The following is a 17,551-nucleotide window of genomic DNA, read 5'->3' as shown; positions in this document are numbered from 1 at the left end:
CACACATACACACACACACACACACTAAAACATTAAACATTACAAAATTTCCCTAGACAGGGCTGCCTTCAAATGTCTTCTAAAGGTTGTATAGTTGCTTATCTCCTTGGCTTGGGGGTCGCATAGCTCCATACCCTCCACCATTTTCCTGATGAAAATCGGGACATCCTACCATACCCTCCAACAGTGCTTTTTTCTGGGAGGGACTCAGGGGCATGCATACCCCTAAACATTCTGTGAATCTAAGTTTGGCCTCGTTGATGGGCAGTATTTCAATATGAGTAGGAAAATGAGAGTACCCCTAAACATTCTCGCAGTGAGGGAACCACCAGAAGGCCCTTGTCGCTGGACCTCAGTGTCTGGGCAGAACGATGGGGGTGGAGGCACTCCTTCAGGTATACTGGGCCTGGTATACACAGAAGATTCCATGGCAGCTGAAGAGCAGAATGGGTACCTTTGCTGATTATTGGGTACAGAAAGGGTTCCCTGAAGGTAGAAAGCTAGAAAGGGGTGGATTAGGTTCTCCCTGTGAATGGTCATGCCAAAGTTAAATCTCTTTAGACAGCCTGTTTTCCCCACAGCCACCTTTTACAATTAAAATTTACCTCATCAAACTTTTTTGAAAAAATATTATTAATGGATGGGCTGAAGCAAAGTATGACAGGAGGCATATTGTAGCGAGACACTGAAGGCATTAATAATTCATGTTTCAAGTGATACTAAAAATTGTCCTTATTGTTATTCTTGGAGTAGCAATCATTTAATTTAAGTCTTTGTTATTGCTGATTAGTAGGAGGCAGCTACTGCTCTCTCTAAGCTACCTATATTGCTTTCCTTCCTTCCATTTTTTCCCTTAAAATGGATTTCTATTTGTTCAAGAGCCATTAAACCACCCATGGCAGCTTTATTTAAGCCTTTTACCATTTAATTTTTTTCTCTGGTGGGTTCCTTTAATTATGATGATTATGCTTTTATTTTTATCTGATCAGATTTCGGTACATTAAGAGCGGCTGGATGCTGCTTGTAATTTCTCAAACCTTGAAGAAAATATTGCTTGTCTAAGTAAGGCTAAGTTTAGAAACATTGATTTTCAGTAGTCACACATGAATATGCCTATACTATCCGTCACAGGCACATGTGACTTTTAGTGGTATTCTCAGATGGAAGGCAACATATTAAAACACACCAATACATATTTCTAAACCCAATTAAAATACCAGTACAAAATGAACTTGGCATAAGCTAAAATAACAGGATGGCATAAGAGAGCAGGCACCATACACTCAGGTCAGTTAATGACACCTCTAAAGTTCTCCCAAAAGAGGTACATCTCCACCTGCCTCCTTGAGGTGAGGCACATTTCAGTGAGGAGATCATTCTAAAGTTCTGGGGCTGCCACTGAAAAGTCCCTATTACAGGCCTCTGGAATTTTAACCACATCTATCACAGGGACCACCAGGAAGGCATCATTAGCTGATCTTAAAGACAGGCCAGGTTAGTATGAGAGAAGTCATTCTCTCAGATGTAGAATAGGCTCAGCATCCTTAGTACAGGAGAGGACAACTCTTGATGTGAAGCATTCTGAAGTACCATCAGGATGAACTGATGAGGAGCCCTGACATCCTGATTCCTTGTGAAACTGTGAGTTATTGCACAGGAGAAACACACCGATAAAAAAATAGGTCGGAAGTGATGCTTTTGATGAATGGCATCTACTTTCTGTTGTACCATTCTAGTAAGGACCAGACAATCTCCACTGCTACCCTCTGGATGACTTCAAGTGGATTGCTGAGCTGACAGTGATGCACAAAAGCCTGTAGACCTCTTCCTGCACCAATTACATGTAGTGCCCAGTTGACAATGAATCTGATAAAAGCTGGGTGAATTGTAAGACATCCCGAGGATGTCCTCTAAATTAGGTTAGGCATTTATGGATGAAGAATGACAGCACATAGTTAACCTATGGAATTTGCTTCCTCACCCAATTAGGTGATTTTTTTAAAGTTACACCATTTTGCCTTAGAGGATGGTAAGTCAAATAACTCTATTGGGTAGAAGGCAAACTGCAGTGGAACTGCTGCATGGGACAAATCCCTAGCTGACAGTGATGGGCCCAAGGGCATTTGATGAGCTTTTATGGCATGAGGGGTGGGAGAAGGAGAAAGGTTCACAGTCCTTCTTGAGCTTTGGTGTGTGTGTGTGTGTCTCTCTCTCTCTCTCTGTGTAGAACAGAGTACAACCACTCGCCATTGTGTTTCATCCCTCTCTGAGTTTGCCTTAAACCACTGCTTTTTTTCTGGGGGGATGCAGGAGTACGCATACTCCTAAACATTTTGTGAATCTAACAGGAGAAGGAACTAAATATTTTAAAAATGTTTAGTTTCTTCTCTAGCATGGTGAATCATCAGTTCCATTGCTACCCATGATGGCAGCCTCATTTCCTGTTACAGTGTTTCCTGAGTCTCAGATGGAAGCAAGTGTTTAATGTGTGAAGTAGGAGTTGGAACCTAGCACGGTGATTGGTCAGTTTCGTTGTTAGCTCCTCTGATGCTGGCTTCATTTCTTTTCCTGGTGTTTCCTGAGTCTCAGATGGAAGCGAGCGTTACTGTGAACTGTCAGCTCTACAATATGAGGTAATACAAGTTCTTTGTACTTTTGTCCATTTACTGTATTTATTTCCCCCGAGTTGAACTATAAAATGGTGATTTTCTTGAGTCAAAATGAGAGTACCCCTAAACATTTTTTTGAAGAAAAAAGCACTACCCTAAACACACATTCACCTCACTTGCATGACATGGTAAGCCAAACTATGGCTTACTGGGTCTACATGTATGTAGGAGCTCCCAGAGAGAAACTGGCAACTGGTTAACCCCTCCTCAGTCTGCTTTTTCTTTTTGCTGCCGCTTAGCATGTGACCTGAATGTGGTCTTGCGGCTAAGTTCACTTTTTTAAAAAAAATAATAATTTTTTTAAAAAAATAATTTTTATTAACTGGCCAATCACATCAAATTAAATCACATCACATAAATTCCAAATTACAAAGCCAAATTTTTAAATTTTGTTGGGGGAACCCATACTTCAAGATCCAAAGGGGGATTCAGATCATCTTCTTGTTACTGCGTTAATGTCCAAATCAGTCCCAATCAGTCCAGACAAAGTTCATAATTCTATCCAGTCTTATCTTGGTGTTTCCACATCATATCTTGTTCATATAATTTCTATTTTTCCTTTACGATCTCTTCTGTTAGTCTCCTTAAGCCGATAAGCAAAATAATAATCCTGTGTGGATTTCCCATTCCTCCACTAAGTCCAGATGGTTTCCATATATCTTCTTTGTAGATAGCATCTCTCTTTCCATCATAAATTTGGCATTTGTCGCTCTTAAGTCCTACCGAGGAGTTGATCCACGATATGTAAACAACTCTATTTCTCTCTTTCTCCTCCCAGAACCAAGAGCTCCAACAATGCCTCCCAAAATGGCGACGGCATTTTTAACTGCGTCATTCCAAAACTCTTAGCTTTCCAGCTTCATCTTGAAACATTGCTTTGGTTCGAAAGTTTATCTCCACACAGCCTTAAATCCACAGCTTAAGTCCTTAGTTTCTGACTCATTAGGGGAGGGGATTCTTGTTAAATCACATAAAAAAAGAAGAAGGCAGGTTTTCCCCCCTCCCCCCTCAGTCATTTGTCGTACCGTATCTTGATGTATCTTCTCATATTTTATTCTTGTCTTGTTATCAGAGATCTCTTCTGTCAGCAGTCTTTACTCCCCCTTTTTCCTTGAAGCATGTGCAATTTATCTCATCCGAATTGTTTCTTTTGAAGATGCTTGCAACTAGCGGCGCAAATCAGGGACGGCGTCCAAGAGTGCCGGAATCCCACAGGTGGGCTTTGTGCCTAGTGCCCCCACCCCCACAAATTCGGGGGTGGTATAGGGCACAGCAGGCAAGGGCCATCCCCCCCACAATCCTGGGGGGGGGGTTAAGGAGGCTAATTACCCCCATCATAGCCTCCAAATTACCTCGTGTGGGTCGGAGAGATGTTATTGTCAGCCATCTTCCGATGCGCCACCTAGTGGCCCCCTTGCGGCTAAGTTCTCTCCTCCTTGACCACGAGCTATAGCTTAACCAGAAGCCTGGGTCCAGACCATTTACTGACTAAACCAGACCTTGGTTGGTGACGCAGCCAAAATGACCCAGGAGATGCAGAGTGGCTGCAAGCTCTTTTCTGGAAGCTCATAGGTTTGTGTTGTTCTGGTAAGCATAATTTGTCTTACTGTGTCGGTGAACCAGGCTGTTTGGTTTGCGTTCTGAATCAAAGTTGGTACGGTACAGCAGTAAAGCAAACAATCTATATGGGGGTCCTTGAATGTGAGGTCCCACAGCAGCTTTCTCACATTTTCTTCCCTTCAAGGCCTTCCTGTTACAAACCAGCTTCTTTTTCTAATTTGTGTGCAAGAGGACTGAGAGTTCCCTGCTGAGCCTTCTGCTAGTTCCCTTCCTTCAAATAGAGACTTCCAGGTACGCGGAGTGACTGATGGTTATATGATGTGGTCAAAACATTTTTTTTTATCCCTTGTTTGATTTCAAGACAGCTATGGAGTAGCAAATATGATTGGTAGCGTCGTGACGTTAGAGTTCATTCAAGTCAATGCAATTTATTTTAGTTCTTGTGTATACTGTAACCCAAGTGGTTTCAGAAAAATCCATATTTTTATTGATAGGACATTACAACTTTATTACCTGTATTGATGTAATATGCTAGCGGTAGTCTGTGTCCCCCCTCCCCCCTCCCCCTCTCCTGGCTACCTGTCATGCTACTGCCAGAGCCCACTTTTGTACAATAATCTGTAGACTGCTACAGCACACAGAGAATTTTACAGAGACAGCTAAGTTAATATTTCTGGATAATTGCTAATGTCTTCCTATGATGCATATGTAAACTGGAAATCAGATGTGCTCTGTATAAGTTCCAAAACAGAAAATGACAAACTTCCTATTTTAGTGTAGCTATTTTATTTCTCTTTTGGAATTTCTAGGATTTTAAAATTTAAGTTGGAGTCTAGCACTTCCATTTTCAAAGGTCATCCCTAATCTGTTCCCTTGGCCCTAAGTCACTTGGAATCTGTTTTGCACTTAGCAAAAGCTCACTTGTGTATGTCTAAGGCTGTGTATGTACTATACACTTAAAACACACATCCTGCCCAAAGAATCCTAGAAACTCTAGTTTTTTAAGGGTGCTCGGAATTGTACTAAAGTGAAGGGGTGTAAAATATAGTTTGCAGCAGTGCTATGTTTGTAGAAGAAGAGGTGTCAGAACTCACCACAAACATCTCTCTCTTTCTCTTAGAATACCAACGGCACCTTCCTGAGATGTGCCTGAACTGAGTTCCGGTGAGTTCTGGATGAAAAAAAGCCCTGGTTTGCAGGATTCTTGGGGTGGGGAATGTGCTTTAAATGTGTGGTGTTCATGCAGCCTATAATATAATAGTCTCAGGCACCATCTTTTAAAATCATGCCCTAAAATAACTTTTGCTACTGTTATGTACTAAGCTTGGATCCTAGAACAATAGGCAAGTAGGATTCTAGAATGCAACAACTGATTGACTTGCAGGAAAAGACCAATCAAGCTCCAGGAGGAAGTTAATCAGCCTATTAGGTTAATAGGATCATAGAATGCAACAACTGATTGGCCTGCAGAAAAAGACCAATCAGGCTCCAGGAGGGAAGCAAAACCAGCCAATCAGACGGGACTCATTGTGTAAATAATGTATATAAAAGCCTGAGGTTTGGGGGGCAATTCAATCACTGTTTTACAAGCTGCAATAAAGAGCATGAAATCACTACAGGACTCCGAGTATATTTCAGCTCCCTTCTCCCCCATTTTGTTGATTTCTTCTTTTAATTGAACATTCAGCTTCATTATTGGAGGAAGCTTTGAAAGGTGTAAAAATGTTTCGGTAATCCTTCGGATTATCATCCTGCAGAAGGCACACATCTATGTCTGTGTTAGATGGTGACTTCTACATCTATCAATGCCCAGGCATATCTTGCATATAAAGCAAGATACATACAGATCAGTGTGGTGGTGCCTATTTTGTGGAATGAATTCCCCCCACAATACAGCAGGCACCACAAAGTTTGTTGTTTATTAAAAACTTTTCCCCAACATTAATCCCTGACTACTGACGCCCATTTTAAACCTTCTGGTTTGCTGTCTTGATGGCATTTTATTGTATTGGTGCATTTCATTATGATTTATTATTATTGTATTAATCCACTCTCATAAATCATATTGTGATTTTTTTTCAATGGTCTAGAAGGAAGACCATATTTTGCAGAGATACCTTCCTTGAATTCCACCATCCAGGCCAAGTCTACTGTACATCCTAGCCTGGCTCTGAAATTCTTGGGGACAAGTGCTGTGTCTTTCTTCAATTATTTTGAACCCACTGTAGCATCCTTTGCTAGAGTTCCTGGATGTCCACATTTCCCTATGTGTTTAGACATGTAATGTTTATGACCAAATATGTCTTGTGGTGTAGAATCTGCACTTGTGATTTACCAGCTTTGTGTAACCTTTTGCTGGGTAAATTTCCTTTTCTAACAGGTTGTCACAATTGCTTAACGTCAACAAATAATGAAGTGTGACACTGCAAAACCAAACAATTGGAAACCGTTTGCTTGATGTTCCTGTGTATGAGCCCATGGCTTGAAGTTTACTACAAATGAGATAGTTGCAACATAAGAGCACATTGCTATGGAGGAATATACAAGTGAGCTTATTTTAAATGTTCTGCGGTAGTTTGCCCACCTTTGGTCCCCATCCTGCACTCAGCTCTCAACCTGTGGCTCCTAGAAGTGGTCAGCATGTGACAGTGGCCACACAATGGGAAACGACTTCGATTGGCAGGCTGAACCAGGTGAGGATAGCCAATGGGTCTCAAACCCTCTGTGAGTTAGGAACTTTCCCTGCATGCAAAGACAGTCTTCAGTGGATTGAGCATATATGACCAATAGTGGGTCCAAAAATCAAGAAGGCAAGTTTCTGCACTTGCTGTAGAGAAAAGTGAGGGGCAGATGGAGCTTGTCAACCTGGGAAGGTAGCCAACCAGGAGGAGGAAAACTCTGATCCTAAACCTCCATTGCCTTGTAGCTATATTTATTCACTAGAAAAGCTTTGCGAGTAAATTCTGAAGAAAAATCTGTACCTGCTGCCTTACAGGACATCTTGGGGAGAAGAGAAGGCTAAGGAATAAACTCTACACAAATCCAGAATGGAGTTCCTAAGACTGTTGGATGGCATATTATATGCCTCTTTCCAGCAACTCCTGCAACCAAGCAGGTGCTAAATGTCCTACTCTCCTTTCCTTTGGATCACATCAGTGAGGCTGAGAGGGGCGTGTTATTATCTGGGCAGCCCAGGACCTCCATACACACTGCCCAGGCTTGTGCCCTAGAGAGATCACTATACAGCAAAAAACAATATGGGAGGCAGCAGTTACGAATTACCAGTCTCTGCAGCCACAGCAGGCGCTGTGATTCTCCAATGGTTTGACTTCACCCCCTGAGGTGCACGTACAGTGCTATGAACTCAGTTGGCAACATGTGAAGTTCTACTTTAAAAAGAGAAAGAAGCAGGGCTGTAGGCTGAGCATTCCAATAATGCATTTTTGACGATATATATAGTCCAGATTGGTTTATTTTTTAAAAGATTATTTAGATTGCTTTTGGGAAACTGTGGAAATATTTTTGTCTGCAAGTGTGTTGGCAAATGTGGCAAGACTAAATGAAGCCCCAAGAGTGCCAAAACTGAGAAAATGGTATTTGTGAAGAGCTTGATGTGCAAATCAATTAATCAAGTGTACTTTGAATTAAGCTGTTTGATTTCCTATAGGTGCCGGCTGTCTTGTAATGTGTGCAGTAGATGCTTGTAATATCACTGCAACATTGTCGTAACGTCATACCTAGTGATATTGTGATAGGATCACAGCTGCTGTGACTCATTCTGAGCTCTTACTTGATGATGGGATAAGGGTTGGAAGTGGTTCCTTATTTGATGGGATCAAATTACACCCAAGTAGTCAGGATTAATTAGTTAAATAGTTTGTGAACTGAGCTGGGAGACCTCTCTCTTTAAACTATCAGGTCACATTTTTAAACACACTTAGAGCATGATCTTAACTGTGTCTACTGAGAAGTATGTCTTATTGAATCCAGTGGTGTTCATTCTCATGTAAGTGAGGTTAGGACTGCGAACTTAACCAAGGGGTCAACCCCAGTGAGCTAACATGCTTAGGGTTGAGGAACATCTTCTTCAGATATTTGTTTGGGAGGGTGGAAATTCTTAACTAGTGTAGAAGAGTAGCTTCTATCTTGATAACATAGAAAACTATTTGGCTATTATTTATAGCTGACTTTTGTACATGCAAATATTTCATGTTTTCATTTTTAACAATAACAACAACATCTGCTTAGAGGGTAAGTGTTTGAGTTTAGGCATGGGCAGGGGAGATTTTGAAAGGACACTGTGCACAGTAGCTGTACCTTCTGCTCACTGGTGGGGCGTCTGTCCCAAATGCTACAAATGTTCTTACATGTTAATAAGAAATAAATCTTTACTCAAGGCTTGGAGTGGTACAGGTCAAGCTACAGGTACAGATCATCAAAAGCATGATTAGGAAGTTCAGTCAGCACCAGGAGTCTGAGACTGGACAAAAGCTGCAAGGTTGTCTCAAGAAATTGTCATGTCTCTCCCCAGGGGCAAAACTAGGTTTTATTTCACCTGGGTCAAAGACTCAGTTAAAAACCCCACGTGCATTTGTGTATGCACACGCACTCAGGCTGGGAGCCTCAATGGTGCCTCTCTGGAGGTTTCACCCAAGGCAAAAAAACCAGCTAGCCCTCCCCCCCCTGAATCTCCCTTTACCTTGAATAAATGTACTAAAATACACCTTTCTGCCATCTTTATAATAAAGTAAAGCCGCTGTCAGAGGCCTTTGCTGTCAATGCCACAACAACAAATATATTGTCACCCTTTAAATTTGAAGCTCTTCAAAGAATTTCAGTCTTCACTGAATTGACAGGAAAAATTCACAAAAGTAGTATTTTAGGACATCGTTTCAAAGATTGTGCATAAATGCCTATAAGTGTCTTGCTTCAATCTGTTGAGTTATAGGTGCTCCATTATGAAATGTGAGAAACGTCATATTTCTTTAGGGTCCTCATTGCAAGTTATACATTTCTCCCTTCTGAAAGACAATGCAGTCCAGCTTCTCGTCGTAAGCTTGTCTGTTGTGTCTGCTTTTGTGATAATAGAGTGGCTGCTAATTTAAAAACTGTCATTTGCGGATTGTGGTTGAGGAAGACCAGCTGAGATGAGAACACACCATTTAGTGAAAGAAGTGTCCCAAGACAATTGATAATTTGCAATGGCTAATTACCACTTTCTTCAAATGAAGCAATGTAAGAATAAAATAAAATAAAACAAGCTGCTTTGGCTGTGATAAAACTTGTTCTGAAACTTGCAGTTCGTCACAGCACTCAGCTTCATGTTGCCACAATGAATTTTGTTACTGGTTATTCTCTATGAGAGTCACAGTCTCCTTCTTGTTCTGTTGGAGTCTTCTTAGATATACAATCTATGGCAGACAACTAGGTACCTAAATACTCACAATTTTGCTGTTCACCATATGTGTTCCAGGCAAAAATGGAGATTGTGTCTCTTCAAACAGGTATGCTCTTGAATCATGCATGATTTATATCCCTATATAAATACTTACAACGCTAAGGTTGTGAAAGGCAGACTATTAGACAAAAGCCTAATGCTACATTCAGACAGCACCTTTTCTGTTTTCATGAACTTTCCATACCTGTTAATTTCTGCATTTTATGTAATCAGATGAATGGCCCATCTAGTCCAGCATCCTGTTTTCATGGTAGCCAACCAGATGGCTGTGGGTAAGTGGCAGGCAGGACCCAAACACAAGAGCGCTCTCTCTCTCTGTGGTTTCCAGCAACTGGTATTCAGATGCATGACTTCCTCTGACCATGGGGGCAGAGTAGTCATTGATAGCTTTATCATCCATGAATTTGTCCAATTCTCTTTTAAAGCCACAACAACCAACCCCTCTTCCCAGGGAACTCTGGGAATTGTAGCTCTGTTAGGGCAATAGGGGGTATCCTAACAATTTTCAGGACCCTTAACAAACTACATTTCCCATAATTATTGGGGGGGGGGGGGTAAGCCATGACTGTTTAAAGTGGTACCACAGTGCTTGAAATGTATTCTTACAGGCCACCCCAATCTCTGCTGAGCAGACACAAGATTCCTGGAGCCTTGGCACTTAGCCAAGGTTTGTGTTCCTTTGGAACGAGGCACAGCAGTGATTGTAGCGTCTTCAATAAATATGGGTGTTCCTTTTGGGGGGAGGCACATATTTGCACCTGAGTTTAAGTGGAGGGAGTGCAGAACATGATACCCCAGTAGCATCTCCTGTTGCTCCTCTCATAGCTTCAGCAAGCTTGGGTCAAGAGTAGAAACCAGCCATGCTCTCCAGTCTCTCAGGGCAGCCTCTCCCAGTCAGTGCACATGGAGTTTTGGCCCCTCCCTCCTCCTCCTCCTCCTTAAAAACCCTTGCTCCAAATGACCCTCACGTAAAAACACTTATTTTTCCCTGTGGTGTCATCACACCCTCTGTAACCCTGGCAACTTCCCCTGCCAGCTTAGCTATTGCCTTTTGCTAACTCACACACAGCTAGAGGAAGAACTCCACTCCCCCCATCTTGTCTGACACTGAATGTCTCACCTTCCGTCAAGGTAATGACTCTGCCATCATCTTTCTTAGTTCTTTGATGACACATCTCTAAGCTAAGCTGCTATAGAAGCTGACTTGACATATTTTTTAGGTCTTGCTAAATCCATTGGGCTTCTGAGGCCCTTCCCATTAGTGGTGCCCTCCCTGTGTAACACCCCCCCCCCCTCAGATGTCAAGGAAATAAAGAAATACACAACTTTTACAAGGCAGCCCAGTATGGGAAGGTTTTTAATGCTTGCTGTTTTTAGATATGCCGTAAGACGCCCAGAGTGGCTGGGGAAACCCAGCCAGATGGGCAGGATATAAATAAATAAAATTATTATTATTATTATTGATCAAACCACATATTTACAAATTTCAGAAATTATGGGGAAACCCTGGCATGCAGGAATTTTAGGGGATTTCCCCCCACTGCAAACCCATAGCAATATGGTGTGGATGTGGCATGAGAGTAGAATATTCAGAAAAGTAGAATATTCAGAAGAGTAGAATGTGGAAGAGTAGACTATTTGGGCTTCTCTAGCCCTCATTTTCATTGTAATAACTCTCCTGTAAACCCTTCCTGAAAGTTAGGGGGTACTTAGAAATTGGGATGTAGGGATGCTTCTGCAAGTGAGGTAGCTGAGAACAGCTTTAAAATACCTGTATTCTTTTGCAGAAAGCACCGTGTGATTACCATGCTGACATCACATTTTCATATATGAGAGTGATTTGTGGGAATGCTTCCATGTCAGGAAATCTAAATGCTGGAAGTATTTTGTTTTTTCACTTTTAAACCACGCAGCCTCTGGCTGATTTTCTTCTTCCTTACATCTCTACCTTGCCTTGTTCGGAAGACTTGTGTGTGATTGATCAGTTTAGATTTTCATGTCCTAGAGCTGTGCTATTTCAAAAGACTATGTCTTGAGTAATAGTTTACGCTGAGTAAATACTTATTCCCATTCCACATGAACAGAACTGCTCCCACAATTTGCCACTGGCAACAAAGCGTTTCATCTCTGTATCGCTGACATAATCCCAGCGAAATGGTTTGTTCTCTCCGTGGAAGAATGCTCACTTGTATTTGAAAGTTAATTCTTCTACTTGATGCTTCTCACAACAGACTCAAAGTTTGCATAGCCTGTTTTTCCTTGTTAGTTTTGAAACAGCAAATCTTGAGCATGAACTATAGAAAGAGAAAGGTACTTTTGTTTTGTAAGGGATACCTTTTAGAGGAAAGGAATGCAAGTGACTAGTCATAGCAATTCATCATAACATTTGCTAGACTTGTACTGTAGACCTGTTTATGTGATCCTCTATGCAGAAGAGACAGAAATTGCACTTTTTTGGCCATGCATTCAGCTTCCACACATTTTTTCTGAAGATATAAACAACAGAGCTCTTGTTAAACAAAACTTGCATTAGTGTAGATAACCCTCACATGCTTGCTTCACAGGTTCAGATGAACATTTGGAAGTTGAGGGCAGGAATAGCTGGTGTAATCCTTCTCCCCCACTTTTCATTTCTGACTCAGACCATTGGTCCATATAGCCTTGTGGTACCCCTTTGGCTAGTGAAACTTTTCAAAAGTCACAAGCTGTGGTTCTTTCCCACTTTTACTATCTGAGAACTTCAGATGGACATACAGTGGTACCTTGGGTTACATACGCTTCAGGTTACATACGCTTCACGTTACAGACTCTGCTAACCCAGAAATAGTACCTTGGGTTTAAGAACTTTGCTTCAGGATGAGAACAGAAATCGTGCAGTGGAGGTGCAGCAGCAGCAGGAGGCCCCATTAGCTAAAGTGGTGCTTCAGGTTAAGAACAGTTTCAGGTTAAGAACAGACCTCCAGAACGAATTAAGTTCTTAACCCGAGGTGCCACTGTACTGCAGATTGAGCCAGGATCTCCTGCACATGCCTAACTTGTACACTGCTGCTGAATGTGAAGTCACTGCCATCCTCCTAGCTGGGAGTTGACATAGTCAGGCTGGAAAGGATGAGTGCTCACTGCAGCTGCATGAAAGGTGACCAGTGGATCAGTGAAGGAAGATGATGAAGGCATCTGTGTTGAAGTGCAGCCTCATTGGGGCATTGTTTTGCAGAAAACGCCTTCACAGCCACTAGGGAGGCTGGATGAGGAGCCCTCACCAGTGTTTGACTACAGTTGACTGGAGTTTTCCTCCATTTGTTTTTGAGCTGCATCCCAACTTGTTTCCTCACCCTATGTTCTGGAGTATCCCAAAGAGCCAAATGGGCTCCATGAAGTGGGAGACGGCACTCAGGGGCGATTATGTCAATGGCCCAAGTCATTTACATGTCCCAGAGGCTGCCTAGGGCTTTAACAGGAGCACAAGTCGTATTAGCTGGAAAAAAAATCCTTCAGAGCCACATGGAAACCCATTAGATTCCCCACCTCTGCAGAGGAGGACAGATGCTGAAAGCTTAACCTCAACAGGAAGTGATGTTATCATGAGAAGGGACTGATGTCAATATTCACCACTTTCAAATCACCTTCTTGCTGCCCAGTTGAGAAAACAAGATACAGAGTGTGGCCTGCCACATGCGTTGGGCTGATGACATGTTGGGACAACCTAATGGTCATTGTGGTAGCCATGAATTCCTGAGCCACTCCAGAGCCAGTCACCTTGGCATAGATGTTAAAGTTCTCCCAAACCAGCAGTCTGGGAGTCCTCAATGCCACTTGGTATAAGATAGCAGGCTTCACACTTAGGGAAATGTTTCTGAAACTTCTGTGAGGCCTCAACCCTGAATTTAACTTGTTTCCCCTGTTTATCCATTGAAAGCAAGAGCTGGAAATTGCTGATTTATGCAAAGAGTTGTAATAATTGTCTATATAATGACATGTGTGAGATTGTTTTTCAAACAGAGTTCTAAATGTATTTTTTGAAACGATGTTTGAATTCTTTCTATCTGAACTTTAGTATTTGAATTTTTTTTTGCCATATATTTCTTTTTTAAAAGCTGTCAATATTGCTACACAACATGTTCCCTTCTTGTTACTGGCACACACTAATGGCTATGCTGCAGAAACACTCTTCTCTTCCCCCGCCTTTAATAGTTATTCCTGATTTCCTGCTGAGGGTATATACTGAACATAAGAAATTAGCTGTGGAGAGAATTAGAGGGTGTAAGTGCGATTGTCTGAGCCTTGTAATGCCAAAAGCTTTTTGTAACATTCCCCCCCCCCCCCGATTTTAAAATGGAAATACGTTATTTGCACACTGGCTCCTGATGGAATATGACACACAAAAGACAAGCTGTGAGCTTCAGATTGGACTCCAAAAGCTGTGCGCATGAGGAAAGTTTTGGCCTCTGACAAGCAAAGTCAGAAATCGTTTTGTGTGTAGACAACCTTTGTTGAGGAGCCAGGGAGTGTTTGTGACAAAATTAGAATGGTTGTGAATCAAGAACTTGTCTGAACTTGCTATTCATATTTGAAAATTAAATATAATTTAAACTTGATGTGACTGTCTTTTTTGACTGTCTTTCCCCCAGCAAGTCTTGAAACATTACATTAGAAAGTGAAATATTGTCTCCATCACATGAATAGTTTTAAATTGGGATGCCAAGTGACTGTACTAAGCTTGCTTTATACGCAGTGGTTGGTTTGAACAAAGAAATTGTGGTTTGGGATCCTGGTTAGTAAACTGACATTAAACAGCAGCTCCCTATTTTGGACGTAGTGGGGAGCTGTAGTTAATCAGAACCAATGTACCAAGGAGGTTGGGATGAGGAAAGAGAACAGCTGAGGCAAGGAGCATGTGATACTCATTTCAGCTGCTAGACCACACTTTGGATGTCAAAATGTATGAACTGGACCAATAAGTGACACATATATGTACCATACATTAAGGCCAGGGATAACAAATGTGATCTTCTCAGATCAGTTAATCCCAGGCCCTTGGCCCCATTGGCTGTGGCTGGTGAGAGTTACAGTCCAACAATATATGGAAGGACCATGTTGACTCTGACTGGTCCAGGCATTCCCAACATTGTGTCATCAGGTATGGAGCTCATGAGGGGTATCAGGCCGAAATTCTGCCCAACTCTTCTTGAAGAGGGGGCTGCAGAGGACCCACTTGCAAGGAAACTGTGGGAGATTAGTAGTCAAACCTAACAAATGCATATTCTAGCTATTTAGCCTGAGAAGGGGCTAAGTCCACAGATCTATATTGCTGATAGGCAAATACTTGTAAGGCTGTGTAATGTAGTGTGTTGCCATGTAAGTTAATATTGATTGCTAAATAAAGTTGTTTTTTTTAAAAAAAAAGATAGGCAGATACTTAGACCACAGAAATGCAACTGGTAGAGAGGGCTCTGTGTGATATCATTTCCTCTCCTTCCCTGGAGAGGAAGGAGCATATAGTACTTTCTGTTCCTCTCTCTTTTCCTTTGACCAGCCATGAGGGCAGACGTGTCCTGTGCTTGCTCCAGCGCAAGGAACACACCTGAAGCTGGTTATACTGTAAGTATTTTGCCAGCACAGATTTGCTGCCGTCTTGGGTGTGAACCACTGTATGATTATAACATAGGTAAAACTTATTTTTAAACTTACTTTACAAGCTGTTGTCTGACTCTTTGTTACCGTATTTTCCTGTGTGTAAGACTAGGCTTTTTTCCTTAAAAATAATGTCAAAAATTTGGGAGCGTCTTATACATGGGGCCACCTCCCCCCCCCCCATTTTCTTAAATCAGAGTCCCCCCAAATAGGGGGTGTCTTATACATGGGGGCGTCTTATAGACGGAAAAATATGGTAAGGTAAGAAGGGGGGTGCCAAATTACTTTATAGCTGGACTTGCTCAAAACAAAGCTTTACAGCCAAATTACCATGCATTTAATTTTGCTACTAAGGATGGGATTTTAAAGCTCTGTTCAACCCACACACGTGGGCTCCTAGAGAGATAAATATCAATTAATATATCCTCTTCTAGCCATTAAAACATCCTAAAACATCTTTACACCAACAGACCAGATGATGCTTCTGGGCCTATCCCTTAGGCTGGCCTAAGACATTTTGCTATCTGAGACAAAAGAATAGAGATCTCCTTTCCCAGCTGGACTGGAAATTGATTCTTTTTCAATACAAGGAAGGGGAAGATTTTCGCTGTACCTGAGGGCAGCAGGCTATTTTAGCAGGCTATGTCCCATGAAGCTCTGCTCTCCAACAAAGGAGAATAGCTAGGTGACTTTGGAATCAGAGCTGGGGGCTCAGATGGAACAACTGGGGGCAGGTGCTGCGTCCTCTGGTTTCTGTCAATTGAGGTGGTTGCCTCACTCTGTCTAATGGTAGGACTGGCTCTGACTTGCCCTTATAAAGGTTCTGAGCCAGGCTTCTCATTGGTCTGAGTAACTGGGCTCTTCTCTGGGTTCTGCTGCCATATGATGATGCCACCTATTCCTCTGCTATTATTAGGTAGAAGGCCTGCAATGGTTGTACCCCAGATTTGGGACACTAACCCCAGAGCAGCTTGGACGACACCCACATTCACTGGATTACTTTTATGCTGTTTTGGTAGCTTTTCTTTTAAGCCCCACTGCTAATGTATTTGAATAATAAATCAACAAACCAGTGATATTTTGTTGGCTATAGACCACCATTCCTGTGTGCCTTCACCCAACCCTATTTAATTAAATCTAAGCAAGTCATAGGAGTTGCAATGTCCTTTTGAGAGAGAATCTACAGCAGATAATAATGACATGGACTTGTAACAGGGTTTAGATTGGTGGAATGATAGCATTCAGATAAAAACTTCAGCTTTCAATCCTAATTGAAGTGAATCTTCAAGTCTTTTGAGGTCCATTAATCATGAACTCTGAACATCATTTAACTACAACCTATGCATCTTACTCAAATTATTACAGTACTCCACTATAATTCCAGTTATCACTCATTATAGCAGCTGCTAGATTTTCTATTACTAACTAATAATCCACTGGAGATCCCTCAGTGTTCTGGCTGTTTAAAAAGAGAGAGAAAGAGCCAGATTATCCGACTCTATTAAAATGTATATTTCACTAGAAGTGTATAAAAATGACTTCCTACTGTTACTATATGAAAAACACATCATTACACATATTTTTGCTGCCCAAGTTGCCATTACAAATTACAGTACCACAAGCTGGTGGCATTTTGAAGGAGAAACTTGTTTTCCTGGGAGCTGAACAGCATATAAAGAATTTATATTTTTTTTCTATTTTCAAGTAATGATTAGAATTGTATTTTAAAAGCCAACCATTAATCTGGGCCTGCACTCTATTAGTTCTGAACATACTCAAAAAACTGATGAGAAATTATTATTTTTATTTAGCTCACTGGAAAGCCATCGAAAACATTCCACATCTAATTTTCCATGTGCATTTTCATCAGTTTATTTTCTTCCTTCCTTCCTTTTTTTATATAAAAAAGTACAAGTATGGTAGTCAAACTCTACTGTGGTTTCATGGACTTAATGATTTCGATAGCAACCTGAAGGCCCAAGCGACAGGGTGGAATTAGTTGTAAGAGTTGATCTGGGGCCATTTAAGCAACAGCTTGATGAAAGCCTTGAAACAAAGACAAATCCACATGAACAGTAACTATCTAGAGCAGGGGTATATGGCAGGGGCCAACCTTGGTAATATGGTTTCCTCTATGAGGCCAAAATTTGACACCCACCCCCCAGTCGTCGTGCCACCTTCCCAAAGGCGGGTAAGCAAGGTGCCAGGCTTTGGGAAGGAGGCATGAGGGCTC

Source organism: Podarcis filfolensis (assembly GCF_964270895.1).
Source record: "Podarcis filfolensis genome assembly, chromosome: 11".
Taxonomy (NCBI): domain Eukaryota; kingdom Metazoa; phylum Chordata; class Lepidosauria; order Squamata; family Lacertidae; genus Podarcis; species Podarcis filfolensis.
This window is presented reverse-complemented; position numbering follows the sequence as displayed.